Source organism: Cupressus sempervirens, chromosome 4 (genome assembly GCF_028749045.1).
Source record: "Cupressus sempervirens isolate cs-2001-9-10 chromosome 4, ASM2874904v1, whole genome shotgun sequence".
Taxonomy (NCBI): domain Eukaryota; kingdom Viridiplantae; phylum Streptophyta; class Pinopsida; order Cupressales; family Cupressaceae; genus Cupressus; species Cupressus sempervirens.
The window spans coordinates 728,754,144-728,771,842 of NC_143121.1; the positions used below are offsets into that span (position 1 = coordinate 728,754,144).

Genomic DNA, 17,699 nt, shown 5'->3' on the forward strand with positions numbered 1-17,699 from the left:
TAGAATTTGGGTTAAAGTTCAACATTTAGGATTATGATTCAATAATAAGGGCTAGGATTAGTGTTTGATAATAGTGATTAGAAATTATGATTTAGGATCATAATTTAGGTTGGGATTAGGATTACGGTTTAGCAAATGGGATTTGGGGTTGGAGAGACTTAGACTTAGGTTAAGGTTAAATATATTATTTTTTGAAAAAAATATTAATCATAAACCTAACTACAATTGAACTATAATACAAATTCTCACCATAAACTTTAATGAAAAATATTAATCCTTATGCTTACATAAATTTTGACTTTGATTGTAAGCATAACAAAAAATCATAACCTCAATTTATTTAATATTCTCACTACAATTATTGTTTGGGTGTTTGAGATTGGAGTTAAAATTTAGGGTTTTGTATTTAGATCATAGTATGCATTATGGTTCTAATTAGGGACACATAAAAGTAAATTTTAGTGTCAAGGTTAGTGCTTATAATTATGATCAACACTTAGATTTTACCATTAGGATTATAGTTAGAATTATGTTTAGGTTTACTATATTTAATAAAATTAAAATAATTGAGAACACTATCCACCTCATGTATACAATTATGTAACATGTCTTGTTTTTTTTCTCTATAATGACATTGTGCATAAGTTAAATTTTGTGTAATGTGTTTTCTTAGTTTTTATTTTTGATAGTTTCCTTAAATTTGGGCTTACTTATTAGAGTTTAATTCCACTACACTTCCCTCACACATGTTTATAAACTTCCTCCAATTAATCACCAAGTTGTGTTAAAATTAAATTAAATTTTATCTACTTCAAAAAATTGTAGAACATATATATTATCCTTTTACTTATTTTTAATATTTATCCTAGAAATAATGAAAATGATTAATATGTATTTTTAACTATCATATATTATTGAGGACTTTTTTTTTAAATAATTAGATATCTAAATCATACTCTGTCTACTCTAAATACTTATTTGAAGTACTTTGTTACCAATTTTAGGGACCACCTCAAATTGGTCGAGCTATATAGTTGTCAACTGAATGAAAAGTACATGTTTTCATTTCAAAAATTTCACAAAAATTGATAAAGTTATACTCATTCTTACTTTTGATCTAATTTCTTTAATAATAAGATAAAGGATAAACTACATACATAGCATAAAAAACTTGAAGTACAACATCAAAATAATGATTACTATCAATCATGTAAGAATATTAAATTTGAAACCAAGCCATGTAATCTCATGAGTGAATAAAAAAATAAATAGTGACAAGTTACAATGCTTATCATATACAAAAAAACATCTTGCTGATAACAAAGAATTAACAAAATGATATTGTTTCACGTGAAGGACTAGTCCAATGCACCAAAATTAATGTTGCTAGTCTTTTCTTTATTTTTCTCAAAAGCACCGATAAGAGGATCTACACCTTGAGGAGGGTAAGTGGTAGTCTCCCAACTTGGGCCTACCTTGTCCCACTTCAGTTGGATGGCCCCATTCACTTTCTAGATATCAATGACTCTCTTTAGTGAGCTATCTTAAAGCTTCACATTCTTCCTAATTTAGCATGTTTGAATAAATTTCAAAAAAATGGACTAGTTGTATACCATCCTTATATACAATCATTATTCCCTCATTAATCGAGATCATGAAGTGGTCCTTGAGGAACTCTACAACCATAGATACTTGTGACATGATATTGAAGAAGGTGTGTTTAAGCATAAACCTAGTAAGTTCCCTCTTGATATTTTGGAAGACTTCATCATTCCTCTTTTTCTGAAGATACAAAATCACTTCAGTAAATAGAAAAAACCAGAACTGATTAAGCACATTGTCAAATTTTATCTACATGACTAGCAAAGACTAGTAAATGGAGTCAACAAAAGGTAAATCGTGCATGAAAGCTTTGAAAAGAAGGGAAGCAGAACATTTTTACTTTAGAGCATTCAAGATTTGATGGATTTATTTTAAGCCCCAAAATGGAAGCATTTTCACATAATGTTCAGTTTCATTTTAAATGAAGTGTCCATCGCACTGGTTTAGTTTTTAATACTTGCCATTCAAGAGTGGATTTTCTTAATTAAACTATCCAAACATTCCAATGAAAAACATTATAATATTTAGACATGCATTCCATGAAAAAGCAAGAATGGTTCATTTTAAAGCTTTTGAACATGGGTTTTCAAGCAATCATTATAAGAAACTTGCAAAAACCTATTAGTATTTTGCTCCCACAAATACTTGCAACAAAAAAAGATTATAGGTTTGCCACTGGTTGGTCAATCCAGCAAACTCATGGGTTTAAACTGCGATCCCACAATGCAGGATCGAAGCTAAAAGGTATCAGGATTGCAGTGAAAAAAATGGGTGAAACTACGAAAAAATGGGTCGTGAGAAGAAAGTAACAGGGCAATCTTGCAAAATGATGATCGCATGCGTTTATGGGGACACTTTCCCACTGACAAATTTATCTGTGGGTTCGATAGTGGAGGGAAAAAAGTTGGGTATAATGATTGAATAAATAGGTGAAACATTCCTGTAGGTTTTTACAGCGATCCTGCTGATAAAAATTAGCGTTCCCATGGGAATAGGGTCAGTGGGAATGACAACCCGGATGTTTTCAATGGAAGGTAGTGGTGGGGTTTGGGGCAAAGGGTGATTTATCCTTCACCAGGTTGTGTTCTCGTGGGTTGAGGATCATGATCTCACAAATACGGGTTTACAATTTTGTGGTTACGGGATTACGAACCAGGGGTTCTAAAATGTTGGTGAAACTAGAATTTGATTTTATGGCCGGGAGCATAATTCTTGGCAAGGGACTTTGGTGCTTTCAAATTTTTTTAGAAGAACACCTACATGCATAAAAGACACAAAATGTTAGTTTGGTTAGTTGAAACATGAATAAATAAAAGTGTGATTATAGTGACCCGAATGCGGACTCCCACTGGGTGTGCCAAAATGTATCACCTAATCTAGTAGTGTAATATTGAATACTAACTAGTAAAAGCATTCACAAAAGTAAATAAGTAAAAACTTATAATAAGACCAGGTTACCACCAAAAGGAAGGCAAACCAAGAATGGTAAGCTCCTTGGGTGTAACCTATTATGACGTAGATATGTCCTTGATGGATAGAGGATGTATGCTGATGATGTACTCAAGCTTCCAATGGGTGGGGGTTTTTACCAAGTGTGTAGACGGGTGAGAGTTTCAACAATGGAGGTGTGTATGTATTTCAGCATTATGATGGTGTAAAATGGCTATGATGTAGTAGTCACTGGGGCATTATAAGTTTTCATAAAAGTGGATTGATAGATTGTGAGAGGGAAGGGCTTTATTTATAGGCTAAGGGGTAGTGAAATGGAGGGTCAAGATGCAAGGATGGAAGAATGGTGAGGAAGGGCTATGATGCTTTCAAAGGGAAGCACATGGATTGTGCTTGTTTAGAGCCAATAGGGAAGTGACACTAGTCACAAGGAGGATCAATGTGAAGGGATGGGATAATGGTTGGTCAAAGGGAGTAATGAGGGAGGATGAGTGTGTAAGAGGGATGTAAGAGGTATTTAATGGCATGCAAGAGGTATTAATGGTATGTAAGAGCCATAAATGCTCTTGGATAGGGATGGAAGAGGATAAGGGAGACTTTTTGACTTTAGCTTGGGTTAGCAAGTCTCAACCCTTGCTTAAGGTTGTGCACATGTTTAGGATGGGGATTAAACTTAGTTTAGAAAGGGGATTAGGGGGCAAGTGGCTTAGCTTTGATGGGATGGGTTAGTTAGGTGACCAAGTAAGGTTAGTATGGGTGGATGAGTTGGATTAGGGGTAAAGGTTGGGTTTTGGGATATTTTTAGGGGTTTGGATAATTTTCTTAATAATATGGCGGATGTGGGATTAAATTAAATAGGTTTGAGGATTTATTTAATTTAATAGAGGAATATGGATTTAATTGATAGATTGATTTTGGGTTATCATTTGATTTTATCAATTGGACTATAGTCAATTAAATAAATAAATTAACTAGGGGATGATGATTAATTAATTAAATAATAAATATTTAATTAGTAATGTCCTAGGAGACTACTAAATAAGATTACCTAGCGATGTAAATAGATTTAGGTGTCTACAAAATTTACTTTTGAATTTGGGATGGATCCTATGAATTTTCTAAGAAAGTTGATGCATAACCCAAACGATATTTCTCACACAAACTTGACTCAAGCATTTTTTGCGCAAAAAAAATGGGGAAGAAGCAAGAGCAATGAATACTGAAAAATCTCTCAGCTTGAAACCCAACATCGTACTATACTCATATTTGAATGAAAAATGATTGCACCTGTGAAAAAGGACTTAGGGATTTTTATGACCACAGTGAGACTAGAAACATTAAAAAGTTTTGACTGCCAGGAAAATAAAGGGGCCTTAAACATGACAATCGACCCTTCATTAATTGATTTCAAAAAGTAACTCGAAATTATAAAGTGGTAAAGGTTTTCAAGAGTTTCACCTAGGGTTTTATACTTAGGAAACTTTAATGGACATGGAAACAAGTAGAAATCCCAACCTATCAACAAATTTTGAGCATTTTATGATACAAATATTAGATTTTGCACTTTGCTAGAATAAGGGCTAACACCCACAACTACTATTTCACCCTTTTAAATAATTTAGGTTTAAGAAATCAGTTTTCTTTCCTTTCTGTCAGCTCTTCTCTCTCACTCATAGTATCAAGGCTCATAGAGAGAATCCACATAAACCCATTTTGCGCCAAGGTTTAATGGTTTTAATTTATGATTACATAGTGGAAAAATGTGAAATTAAACCTTGCGAGGTCCTTGGTGTTTAATAAGGATAAAAGCTAGAAATTTCCTTCTAGCAATAAAGGTAAGTGAAAAGGAATTATGGAAGAGTTGGGTGATATTAAGAGTGAAATGAGTAAGAGGAAGAAGAAAAATATCGGTTAAAAGGATACAAAAATAGAGTTAGAAGGTGAAGTGAGGAGGATGGAAAGATATTGAAGATGGTGGATGATGGGGATAGTGAGTATTTTGGTGGTTCGATGGACAAAATATACAAGCCTCTCAATAATTGTCCTTCCCCTATTTCATCCCATTCTCATGACAACCAAGGCCTTCGTCAGAATGACATGGAAAAGGAGGAAAAAGTGATTAATCAAGAGGAGGATGATGAGGATTTTGATAAAGAGACTCTCCATCTTGAAAAATTTGTGGATAATGTGAATCATGATGTGCACAGTTCACTAAATGCCTCAACCTAAAAAGGGGATCAATAAAGATGTCGAAAGTCAAAGAAAGAATTCCAACAGAAAGAACATTCCTATAACCAATATGGTGGACACGGATGAGGTTAATTTTAAGCTTTTGGAAGATGAGCTTAAGGATCTTAGTGTTGAACCTTCCTTGGGTTTTTTGTAGATAGTGGAGACAATTTCCTTGAACACATTTTTTATGGAGAACTAGTCATTCAATGCTATTAAACTCTTGAATATCAATTATAGGGCCCTAAATGCTAAGATGTATGAAATCTTAGGTAAATGCAAGATTGTGTAGAGAAAGAGAATTATAGGAAACCCATTAAAAAGAACAATGTTATTCTAGCATTGATAGAAAGAATTGAGAATCTAGAAAATACTATGAATGCGAGGATTAAAAGTTTTCACCATATTTTGGAAGCTACCGTTGAATGTCTTAACAAGACACAAAGTAAAGTGGATCAAAAATTGAAGAATCCACTTGTTCTAGAATTAGAGGACCCAAAGTGTTCGAATATATTCGACCAATATAAATTTTGGGGGGGTGGGTGTTGAATTAGTATTTTGTGTGACAGAAGGCAAGCCACTTGCTCATATTGTATCCCAGGAATGAGTGATGATTTATCTAGGCAGAGTTAAAGTCATTCAACAATTAAGTCTTTCATTGAGTAAAACTAGAGTAAAGTCCTTCTTTGGTCAAGTAAATTTCTTGAGGAGATTTATGCCTGACTTCTCTAAAATAATTAAATGTATAGTTGGTATGATAAAATAAAATACAACTTTAAAATGGACTGATGTTGGGAAAAGACTTTTGAAGATATCAAGAGTTCCATAGCTAAAGCCCATGTTCTTGTCCATCCTAACTACACTAAAGAATCCATTATTTACTGTTATTCCTTAGAACATACTATGTCAACTATATTGATGAAAGAGAATAAAGAAAGAATACAAGCTCAAATTGCTTTCATGAGTATACCATTGAAGAATCAAGAATTGATATACTCATAGATGGAAAAACATGTATATGCAATGGTGAGAGCCCTTCAATTTTTAAGGTTTTATGTGCTACATTCTCATTCAATAATATATGTGCCAGATCCTACAACAAAAAGTATTCTGATGGAACAAGAGGTTGGTTGTAATAATAGAGGAGTATGGATAGAAAAAGTCCAAGAATATGATATAGAAATTAAGCCAACAATACCTGTAGGAAGTAATACACTTTGTAAAGCCTTGGTAGAGGATCAACAATTCAAAGAAGAAGATACTCCAAAAGTTCTAACGGTAAGCCTTTAAGATCCTTGGTTCTCAAACATTACTTATTTTATGATATATGGTGAATTCCTTGATGGATTGACTACTAAGAAAAGCAGGGTTCTAAAAACAAAAATCTTGAAGTATGTGATTCATGATGATGTCTTGTCCAAAAAAGAAATTGATGGAATATTTTTGAGATGTGTGGATAAAGAGCAATAGGTAAAATTGTTGACATCTTTTCATAATGAAGCATGTGGAGGACACTTTTATTCTACTGTTACTGCATTTAAAATTTTGAGGTGAGTTTATTATTGGCCTTACATGTATAAAGATGCATATAAGTGGGTGGTTACTTTTGAGAAATGCAAGATGTTTGCTGGTAAACCTCAGCTTGCTATTCTACCTCTTAGGCCAATGGTAGTTGAAGCTCCTTTCAATGAATGGGGTTTATATTTTATAGGTCCGCTTAATCCTCCTTCTAGTCAAGGACACTCTTACATGCTAATTGCCACAAATTATTTTAGTAAATGGGTTGAAGTAAAGCCAATGAAGAAGAATTCATCAGAAGTAGTATGTGAATTCCTTAAAGAGCATATATTTATTAGGTTTAGGGTTCCTATAAAATTTATAATGCATAATACATCTAATTTTTCCTCTTTATAAATTATTGGATTTTGTTATGATAATGGTATTCAAGTTGGACATTCCTTTGACTATTTTTATTAAGGAAATGGGCATGGTGAGTTTGGTAATAAGAATATGATTAATATTTTAAAGAAATTGGTCTCAAATAATGAAAAAAATGGGCATAAGAAGATTCATGATGCTTTATGGGTTGATAGGACCACACCTAAAAGGGCTATTGGTACCTAAAATGGCTATTGGTATTTCACCTTTTTAGTTAGTCTATGGAGTGGAAGCTTATTTGCCACTACCCTTAGAGCTTTCTACATGTAAACTAAAGACTATGATTAAAGAGGATGATTTAAAAGATGGATTAGAGAAGATGATCTTGTAACTTAGCAAGTTGCAAGAGGAAAGAGAAGAGATGGTTGATAAAATCACTGAACACTAGGGAAGAATCGAAAGGCTGTTTGATAGAAGAAAAAGGCCTAGAAAATTTATGGAAGGTGATTTGGGGTTGCTATGGGATAAGAGACATGAGCCAAGAGGTATGCACTCGAAGTTTTTGTCTTTGTGGAAAGGGCCATTTTAGATCATTTAAGTGAATCAGAATAATTCTTTCAAATTGGAATATCCCACTGGAGAAACCCTACTATGTTCCTATAATGAGAAGGATTTGAAGTTGTATCAAATGCAAAATTGAAAGTAGATAACCCCTGCATAGTAGTTAGATAGGTAGGTAACATGCAGTTTGCTTTAGCTTAGTTGCTTGCTTTCTTAGGTAGTTTGTTGTTGTTTTCCTAGTTTAGTTTTTTTTTTTTTTTTTTTGTTTTGTTTTTAAGTTGTCACCTTTTGTGCAGAACCAAAGATTTTTGGATTTCTTTCAACCATTATCATGCTTAAATACCCATCTAGAGTCAGCTGTTGCCCAAGTTTCAGTTCATATCTTTTTGCTTCAGGGTTTTGGAGTCAAATCAAGTATCAATGTCTAAAGTCTAGGTCTATATTTCCCATAGGATTTTCTATCTTCTCATCATTCCTTCAAATGAGCTAACCTAATGCAGAGAATCATATGAACAATGCATCAATTCAAAGCTAGGTGATTATGGTTTGAGAGGTTTTATGTGTCATCTCGATGAGAAGAAGGTCTAGACCTTCTATTGATTTGTTCCAACCATGATAAAATAAAAGATTCAACATTATGTTATGGTTTCCATGAAAGACATTGCAGATAAGAAAGATCAATGAGCAGAAGAAGTAGTTCATGCAGAAGAAAAGATTCAAAACCTTCCTAGAGTCAAAATATGAAGATAAGAAAATATGCATCATCGATTTAGTACATGAACGATTCATATGCAATCATAATAATCTACATGGTGGAGAAAATTCAAATGAATGAAAGAATGCACACTATTGGCCAGTTGACAAGTCAAATGGTTTAGAAGATAAAATCCAGATCATCGATAAAGACCAGATCAATGGATGAAGTTTTAATGATGGAAATATGACTATTCAATGATGCATCTTATTCATTGTCAGATCAAAAGAACATCTACACTCGTCCCTATATCATTATGAAAAGATGAACATGCTTTAATCATTACCAAAAAGTGACAAAAAGACATCTGTCCTATGGGCCATTACATTTCACGAAGCAAAACTAGGTCAATGTTAGATCCTCCAAGTAATAAAATAGTTCCAACTATTCACCATGGTGTACCTAGTTGGAAAGTGGACCCGCATCATAAAGAAAATAGAGAATTAATATCTTTTATTTTTGCCATTAGATCAAAAGAGAGATCAATGCTCATTGTTATGTCGCTATAAAAATTTACAAGGAAAATAATCATAGTGACAGAATGATTGAAAGATACGTGTACACAGAGGGACTCATGGAGGAAGTTTTAAAGAAAATTTATAATGCTTTAATCATGATCGTAAATTTAAGATCGATGGTTAGTGTTCAAAAATGCAATGACCATTGGAATATGAAATACGCAGGTTTGGTGCAAAATAGTAGACTATGAAGAATTAACAATTTTCTACAAGTTTTTCTGAGATTGCATGAAATCTAATAGTCATTTCCTGTTTTCATAAACACCATGGATTTAGAATCATTGATGGAGAAGATGCCACATATTCATATGACTAGATAATTTCACATTTTATTTCCTTTTCTATTTTGTGACTGTTGCTCTGCTAAACTAAAGGATAACGAAAAACTATAAATGTAACCTCGTTTAACGATATAAAGGTTGACAAACTTGATGGTGAATTGGTCTATAATTTCATTTACCCTATTTTCTTTTCATTTTTTATTGCCCATGCATAGGTTAGTTCTGCATTAAGAGTTGAAATAAAATCATATGTGGCTCTGTGGTTAACATATGGATTCTATTTCATTTTGGTAACTATAGTGAAGGTGATTCCATTTACTTTCTGTATATATGGTCTTGTTACTCCTCTTATTAATTTCATCTCACATTAGATAGTTTCATTGGGAAATGAAAGATAAATGTGTATGAATCTATTAGTTATTGGTTGGATTCCATTTCATTCAAGGCTAGTAGTGAGAGCAATTCCATTTTCCCTCGTATGCATATCTCTTCATTCCTCTTCTACATTTTGATGGTTAATCTACATTTAGAATAGAAGTAAGAGTTAGAAATATTAAGATAATCTACTACAGTCATTCCATTGAGAGTGATAGGTTATTCAAATCTGTTTTGCCTAAATTGTTCGTGCCTACAAGCAATTTGGTTATCTTTTACCACTCTCAAGTTATGATCTTATAATGTCAAAACTTCTGATCTCATAAAAACAAATTCATTGCATATCATTTCAAATCATAGGGAATTACACCTAATCATTCAGAGGGTAATCATAGAATACATCTACTAACCCATTTGTTGGTAAACATGTTTTTGTCTCTCCAAGCATTGGGTATCCAAGAGCTAGGATTTTAAAATCTAATAGGAGACAAAATTGTTAACCAATAGTATTTAAAAAGTAAATTAATCTAATATATCTTGTAAATGGATGAGATCATATTATGTTAGATTTAATCTTGTAGAACTTGTAGGATATGTGCCCAATGATTTTGTTGAGAGGGAAATATGAACTTTTAAGTAATTCTTGCAAGAAACACTATATCAAGAACTAAAATTTTTGTAGGACATGCACAACATGAACTTTTAGAAAATCCTTTAAAGACTTCAAGGAAAATATAGTTTCAAGTTTAAAGCTGGGTCATGTCATTGATAAAATAGGATCATTAGAATTATCCATACATCTTCAAAATATGACTTGGGCAATAGTACATTCATGAGACTAACTACTTTTTTAATAGCAACATACATACTTGTCATTGCTTCATTAAAAAGCACAATACACATTGACAATGACTAAGGTGTACACTCATTTTCAAGATACATTAACAATAATATAGATAATATCAATTTTATACATTATATAAAGTACATAAAAAACAAGTTTCTAACTTGAGCCACTCATTCATTTTTAGAATATAATCTGTTATTAATTTAAAATTACTTAACACCTATTTTAATAGAAAATTTGCAGGATCTAGAAAACCATTCAAAGGAGAAACAATATGAAATATTTCCTAAATTTCTTGTGCACATCATTTGTTTATGTTCAATATTTATTTTCAAGCTACAAATGCAACATAGTTCTATAATCTTTGTCTATGACTCTTTAGATGAACACTTGAGCACATACATTACTTTAAGAAACTTTACAATTTATGAATATGTCACCATTACTAAATGTACAAAAATTTTAATGTACAATTTGACTCAACACTTACCCCAAAACCCACCACACTAGAGGCAAGAACTTTGGCGCTTGCACCCCTTGTTAAGATCTATCAAATTCAATAGTAGTATATAATAATAATATATGATGGTTAAGTTTTGGTGGTGTTCAATTTAATAGTGGTATTGTATGAAAGTTAAGTTTTTGTGTGGTATTCTCCTTACTAAGGATCAAACTCTAATAAATAAAATAGACCTATTTTTTTAGAAAATATTATTATTATTAATATTAGGGTTTAGATCTAATCTTAATTGAAAAAGTGTCAAAATTTTATATAGATATAATTGAATGTCAATCATTAATTCATTTTGTTAGATTTAATTTTATAATTAGAAATTGAATAATATCTTGATTGTAATTCGAAGAATATTAGAAACGTTATAGATTTTTAGAAACACTATTAAAATAACTCAAATTTTGTCATTCTGATAAGTCAGCCTGAAAGGTGACACAACTTTGTACTTTCACCCTCTAACTCCAAGTCTAGAGAAAGTGAGGAGAAAGGGAAACATGCGAGGAAAAACTAGAAAACTAGGAGGTTCCAGTGCATCAATGATGATGAGAAGGAAAATGCTACTAAGTCCCCCTGATGATGGAGGAAGTTTAGTCATTATAAAGGTATATCTCATGTTTCAACTAGTTTCAGTTTGGACAATCTGGATCTCACAGGTTGTCCAACCTAGCCACCCATATAAAAAGCTATGAGATCTAGCTTGTCCAAACTGAAACTAGCCAAAACATGAGATATATCTTTATCCTGAGAAACTTCCTGCATCTTTAGGGGGGATTTAGTAACATTTTCGTCCTCCTCATTATCGATGTACTAGAACCTTCTAGCTTTTTTGTTTTTTCCTTGCATGTTTGTCTTTCTCCTCACTTGCTTTAGACTTAGAGTTAGAATCTAGTTCTTTCAGGCTCTCATTATTTTTCACTCTTTTTTTCTTATTAAGATTTGAGACATCTCTATGGGAATGTCTCCCACCCCTAGTTAATTAATTCCATCCTAACCTCACCTACATCCACACCCTGAAATGTCTAAAATAACATAATTGAAAGTTCTTGTATTACATCAGAGAAATGTGGAGAAGTGGAAGAAAAGCAAGATGAAATAAAAGATAGCCTGGAAGAGATAGACTGGGATTTTGTGTCTAAGGGGATTGGAAAAAAACGAACCCATGATGCTAAGCAGGAGCAAAAATCTAGGAGGAACTTCTATATTAAGGAACAACATGGTATACTCCAAGATACTCCAAAAGCCTTCTCAGATATAAACACCCATGTTTTGGCTACACTTAGTATGGGCATGGAAAATCTCATGAGAAAGGATGATAACCTAGGCACAAATGATAACTCATCCATGACATCTACTTCCCCTCTCAAGAGGCCTAAGGAGTACCCCCTTATTTCCCCTCCCCCTAAGAAACCCCCTGTCCAACCCTTGACCCCTTTTACTTGTCCCACGCACCCCCTTGTTCAAGACCCCAACCCACCCACCAATTTGGATCAAATTACTTTCAAATAGGTTGAAGCTAAATTGAAGACATTGTGGACCAAAATGAAAAAGCAAAAGAACCTGCTAATTTATTTGAATCTGAGGTTCACCACTTTGGTGGATTTTTTTTGTAAAGTTTATGCATTTTGTAGTAATCATTCTTTAGCTTCTTCAGTCAGGGAAGATGGGAGGTAAGGTGGAGGAAGATGAGGAAAGCACCTAAGGACTCTATAGGTTCCAATTAAATGACATGTTGAATGTGCAGCAAGGGAAACCGACCCCCTTATGAGAAGAAAGAATGACTACTTGGCCTCATTTTGTGTTAATTTTGAAATATTGTTATGATGGTTAAACTTTGATCTTGTGTGGCCAATATGGAAACTTTTTATATGAACTTTAATGTTGGTAGCCTAATTAGTTTTCTTGTTGGTAACTTGTATGACACTATAGACTATAATGGTTTTGATAGTAGATTGACAAATTCTTGTAGGTACTTATTTTTTATGATAATGGGCAGCTAATTTGTTGTTTATGATTTGGGTCAGTGAGCTATCTGTCAGGTGATAGTGTTCCCTTCACTATGGTTGTTCTCACTGGGCTAGTCACCCATTTTGGACTGCTAGTGTTATACATAATAAATGTGACATCAAATATGAAACTCCTTTAGCCACATAATAATATTTGATGGTAAAGGGATGATTTCCTTCTTAGGCATAATAAATCATATAACGCCTTAAAATTAATCGCATGAAGTTGGACTATATTATCTTGGATTGTTAAGAATATATTCAACTATTATTTAGATTAATTTAGAATAAAGTAATTCTTTTAAGATTTAAACTGAAAATTTATTTTAATTATGTATTTATATTTTTATAAAATATTAATAAAAAAATTCAAATACTATATCTCGAATTAGTACAAAAACAATCAAAATCTACGATCTAGCTATTGGTTGCGTATATTATTTATAGATTTAATTTTGTAAGGTTTTTGCACAAACTATCTCATCCAATATTAGAAATGGGAAATATGACAAGACAAATGACAGATCATGAAATTTGATATTGAACACCTAGGAAAAAAATCATCCAATAAAATCTAAAAGTAATAGATATTACTCTTTAAAGATTCTTGTAATCAAGAATCTATCACTTGATAATTATTAAATCTAAAGTCCCTTACTTGATCCCACTTTATAAGCCATTCTTGGCTTACATGGTAGAATAAAGTCTATTATCCATCATACATAAAGTAAGAAAAAAAAAATAGAAATCATACAATTTCATCCAAATTTCGAAAAGAACAATCCATAGAATGGAATTTAAAATTTAAAATTAATATATATTCTTATTTAGAAAAAATGATAATATAAAATCTCCCTATAATAACTTTCAACGAAAGATGTTTAAATTTTATAAGACTATATATTTGGATATAAAAATAATTTTTTAAAATTTTTTTTATAATAGCCTTTTCTATTAATAATTAATAATCTAAGAATACAATTCACCAAAAAAGAACCGGAGATACAAGATCACCCACCCAGAATTCACGAGTATTATCTCCGTGACAATGAAAATAAAGTAACTCAATCATCTCCCTCTCCCTCTCCGTGACAAGTACAAGTATTATCTCTGCCATTAGTAAAAGAAGAAATGCAAAGGCCGATTCATTCGAGAAGCCGAGTTTTTTCTCTTCCATCTTGTAAGGCAACCGCAAGAAGAAATGAACGGTTTTCTCGATCCTCAGAATTTATAAGATCTGCTTCCTTACTACAATTGAGCTCATTTATAAGGTGCTCCAAGATTTTAGCCAGGGTGTTCTTCTTTGGGGTTTCTGAGCGCTTGTGTAACTGTTCAAACCAAGATTAAATTACATTATAAATCAGGTTGGCTGGATCTCCTCTACTTGAAATTTAAGCTCTTGTATCTGAAATTTGATTGAATCGATTTTGTGTACCATGGCGTCTCTTGGCAGCGGCGAATGCAGAACTAACATCAGTACGTCTAATGAAGAAATTAGCTACAATGAGTCTTGAAACGAGGGATTTCTAAGAAAAATTTGGTTAAATATAAGCAATGTTTTGATGGGGTGGTGTAGAAACATAATGGATGTTGGAAGAGAGGATCCCAGAAGGATTACGCATGCTATAAAAGTTGGGTTGGCATTGTCATCGGTTTCGCTGTTATTTCTGTGGGATCGATTATTTCGCAGGGTGGGATTTGGTAACCATGCAATTTGGGCAGTCATGACTGTCATTGTCGTTCTCGAATTCTCTGCGGGTACGAGTTAATTTAATTTAATTTACCCCTTGTTCGATTGTTTCCCACGCAACCATCTTTTTCATCCTAATCGACTAACATTTAGAATGGTTGTTGTTGCTGCTTGAGCAGGGGCTACCATGAAGAAAGGCCTCAACAGAGGAATTGGAACCATGGTGGCTGCATTTCTTTCCTTCCTCGTTTGCCACGTGTCAGAGAAGGTAGTGCGAGGAAAGGCGTTTGTAGTGGGATCTCCCCTCTTCATCGTGGGTGAGCTTTTGTGCTCTCTTGGAATCACCTTGTTGCATTCACCAAATCTCAATTAGTACTCCACTACACTCATTTTGCAGGAGCGGCTACCACGTATGCCCGTTTCTTTCGTTCCCTCAAGAATAAATTTGACCATGCAGTGCTTATGTTCCTGCTCACATTCAGCATGATAACGGTCTCTGGATATCGAGTGGAGAATATAGCACGCATGGCATACGAACGCTTCGCCACCATACTCATCGGATGTGGAGTGTGTTTGGTTGTAAGTCTGCTCATCTTCCCCACCTGGGCTGGCGAGGATCTTCACAATTCCACTGTCAGGAAGTTACAAGGCTTGGGGAAATCTCTGCAGGGTAAGAAAATCGAACGAAAACAATTGAGGTTAAAAATCCTTGTTTTGATTGTGATGAAAACGTAACGTTTTCTTCAGCGTAAAATTTGTGTTTTTCGCAATGGGCTGTTACAGATGAACTACTAGTACGCTTTGATTGGTGTGGCTTGTTATCAGTTCGGTAGATTAACTTGTTAAAATATCCGGACTAATGTAATGGGCATGATATATTTGATGTTAGGATGCGTGGATGAATATTTCAGCGGATACCGTACTGATGAGAAGGTGGAAGATGAGTCAGAAGATATTATACACAGAGGATACAAGTCTGTGCTGGACTCAAAGGCTACCGACGATTCCTTGGTAAACTTTAAAAATATATAGTTATTAGAAGAAACTAATTAAGTGGTAGCCATGACAACTTTTGACATTAAAGAATATTAAATGGATCGTCTGAAAGCAGTGATTGTACACGTTAATTGCAGGAAGCATTTGCTAGGTGGGAGCCAAGGCACGGTCTATTTCGATGTCGGCATCCATGGTAGCAGTATGTGAAAATTGGAGTGAAGCTTCGTTATCTGGCTTATCCTATTGTGGCCTTGCACGGATGCCTTCGATCTGAAATCGAGGTATATTCTTATGCATTTCCTCATTTGGTATCATTACCTTAAATTTACAAATTATCTTCAATGCATGCACTATAGCTGATGAATTTTTGTTTTGCATACGTTTCAGGCCCCTCATTCCCTTCGTTCACCATTGAAGAAGCCATGCACCAATGTCGCCCACAAAGCAGCCAAATTACTGGTAGAGCTGTCAAGCTGCATTGAACAAATGAGAATATACGACTTCGAGCCAATATTGGGAGAAGTTCAACATGCACTGGAGGATCTTCAAGTTTCCTTGAATTCTCAACCAAAGCTCTTACTGCATTCAACAAGAAGAACGCCGAGTAAGAAAATCGTACTTGAGAATGAAAATAGAGAGGAGGAGGTAAGGTGGGCGACGAGAAGAAGATCATGGCATGGAGAAAATAGTGACGAGAAGAGGTTAATGCTGAGACACGGCGTTGAATTTGGAGAAGCACTTCCATTGGCTACGTTTGCGTGGTTGGTGGTGGAGATCGTAGCGAGGCTTGAGCACGTGGTACACGCCGTGGAAGTTCTCGCGGAAATGGCAATATTCAAGCCTCACAATCCTTCGACGTCGGATCAGGAGGCTTTAATCATAACTAGTTCTGCTTCTCCCCGTAGTTATATCCAGAGACCCAGTCTTGCAAGAACGCCAGAAAGATGTGTACATATGAACAATGTCGACTGATTTTTCCCTTCAATTCACACTCTAATACAGGAGTCAATTTTTAACATCTTACACTAAGGGAAAAATTAAGCTTGCCAAAAACAAAGTCAAATTCTATGATTGCATTATTAAATTTTATGTATTAATGATTTACGCTAGTCTCATTTTTGTCTCTCTCACAATTGTCATATCATCTTGCTAACACCTTGAGCTACTCCTAATCCCAATCTTTTTGAGAGGAGCACATATCTTAACTTCATTATGCATGTCTAATAGAATAATATTATAATTATACCAAATTATCAATTTAAAAACAATATACACTATTATGACATTGGTAAATTTTTGTAAACTTTTCAAAGACTAGTTGTTACACCTACTTCCAATCTTGTTTGAGAAGATGTCAAATAACATTTTAAATTTTCACTTCTTTCTAATTTACTAATATCAATCTATAATACCTTCTATTCTTATTTATTATTATAATTATAATCTCATCACATACTTTTATATCATGATTATTCTTTATTTGTTTCCACTAGCTATATCTACATCTCTGTAACTCTTGATATTACGTCTTCGAGACCACTACCTCTTATGTTCCAAATATCAAATATATGTTTATTCATGACCAAATATATTTGTAGTAATGAACAATATTTATCGAAAATATTTCAGATTATAAAACATTGTTCTCTTCTTTCATACGCTTTTCTCTAAATATATCAATATCATTCTTCCTTCAAATATCTGCTTTATATCATCATTGTTTCATGATATGTACTTCTAGATTTCATTTATGATTATATCTAACTATATTTAAAAGTAAATTTAATTATTTTTATATTTATTATTAGTTATTATTTTTTGTTTAAAATAGAGTAAAATAATCTCAAACCTTTCCTTTTACTTGAAAGTTGGTGTGTAGAGTGCTTGGGAACACTTTTTTAGAACAAACAAAAGGTTTGCAATGCAACTACTACCACCTACAAACGAGACAATGGAAAACCTTAAACAAATAGTAAATATTCAAGTTTTGAAACCAATTGTT

General features: G+C 33.4%; 1 pseudogene; it reads left to right on the forward strand.

Moving 5' to 3' along the window:
- Positions 1–14,447: 14,447 nt before the first annotated feature.
- On the forward strand, positions 14,448–16,669 carry LOC149563397 (aluminum-activated malate transporter 14-like; annotated as a pseudogene).
- The last annotated feature ends 1,030 nt before the right edge of the window (positions 16,670–17,699 follow it).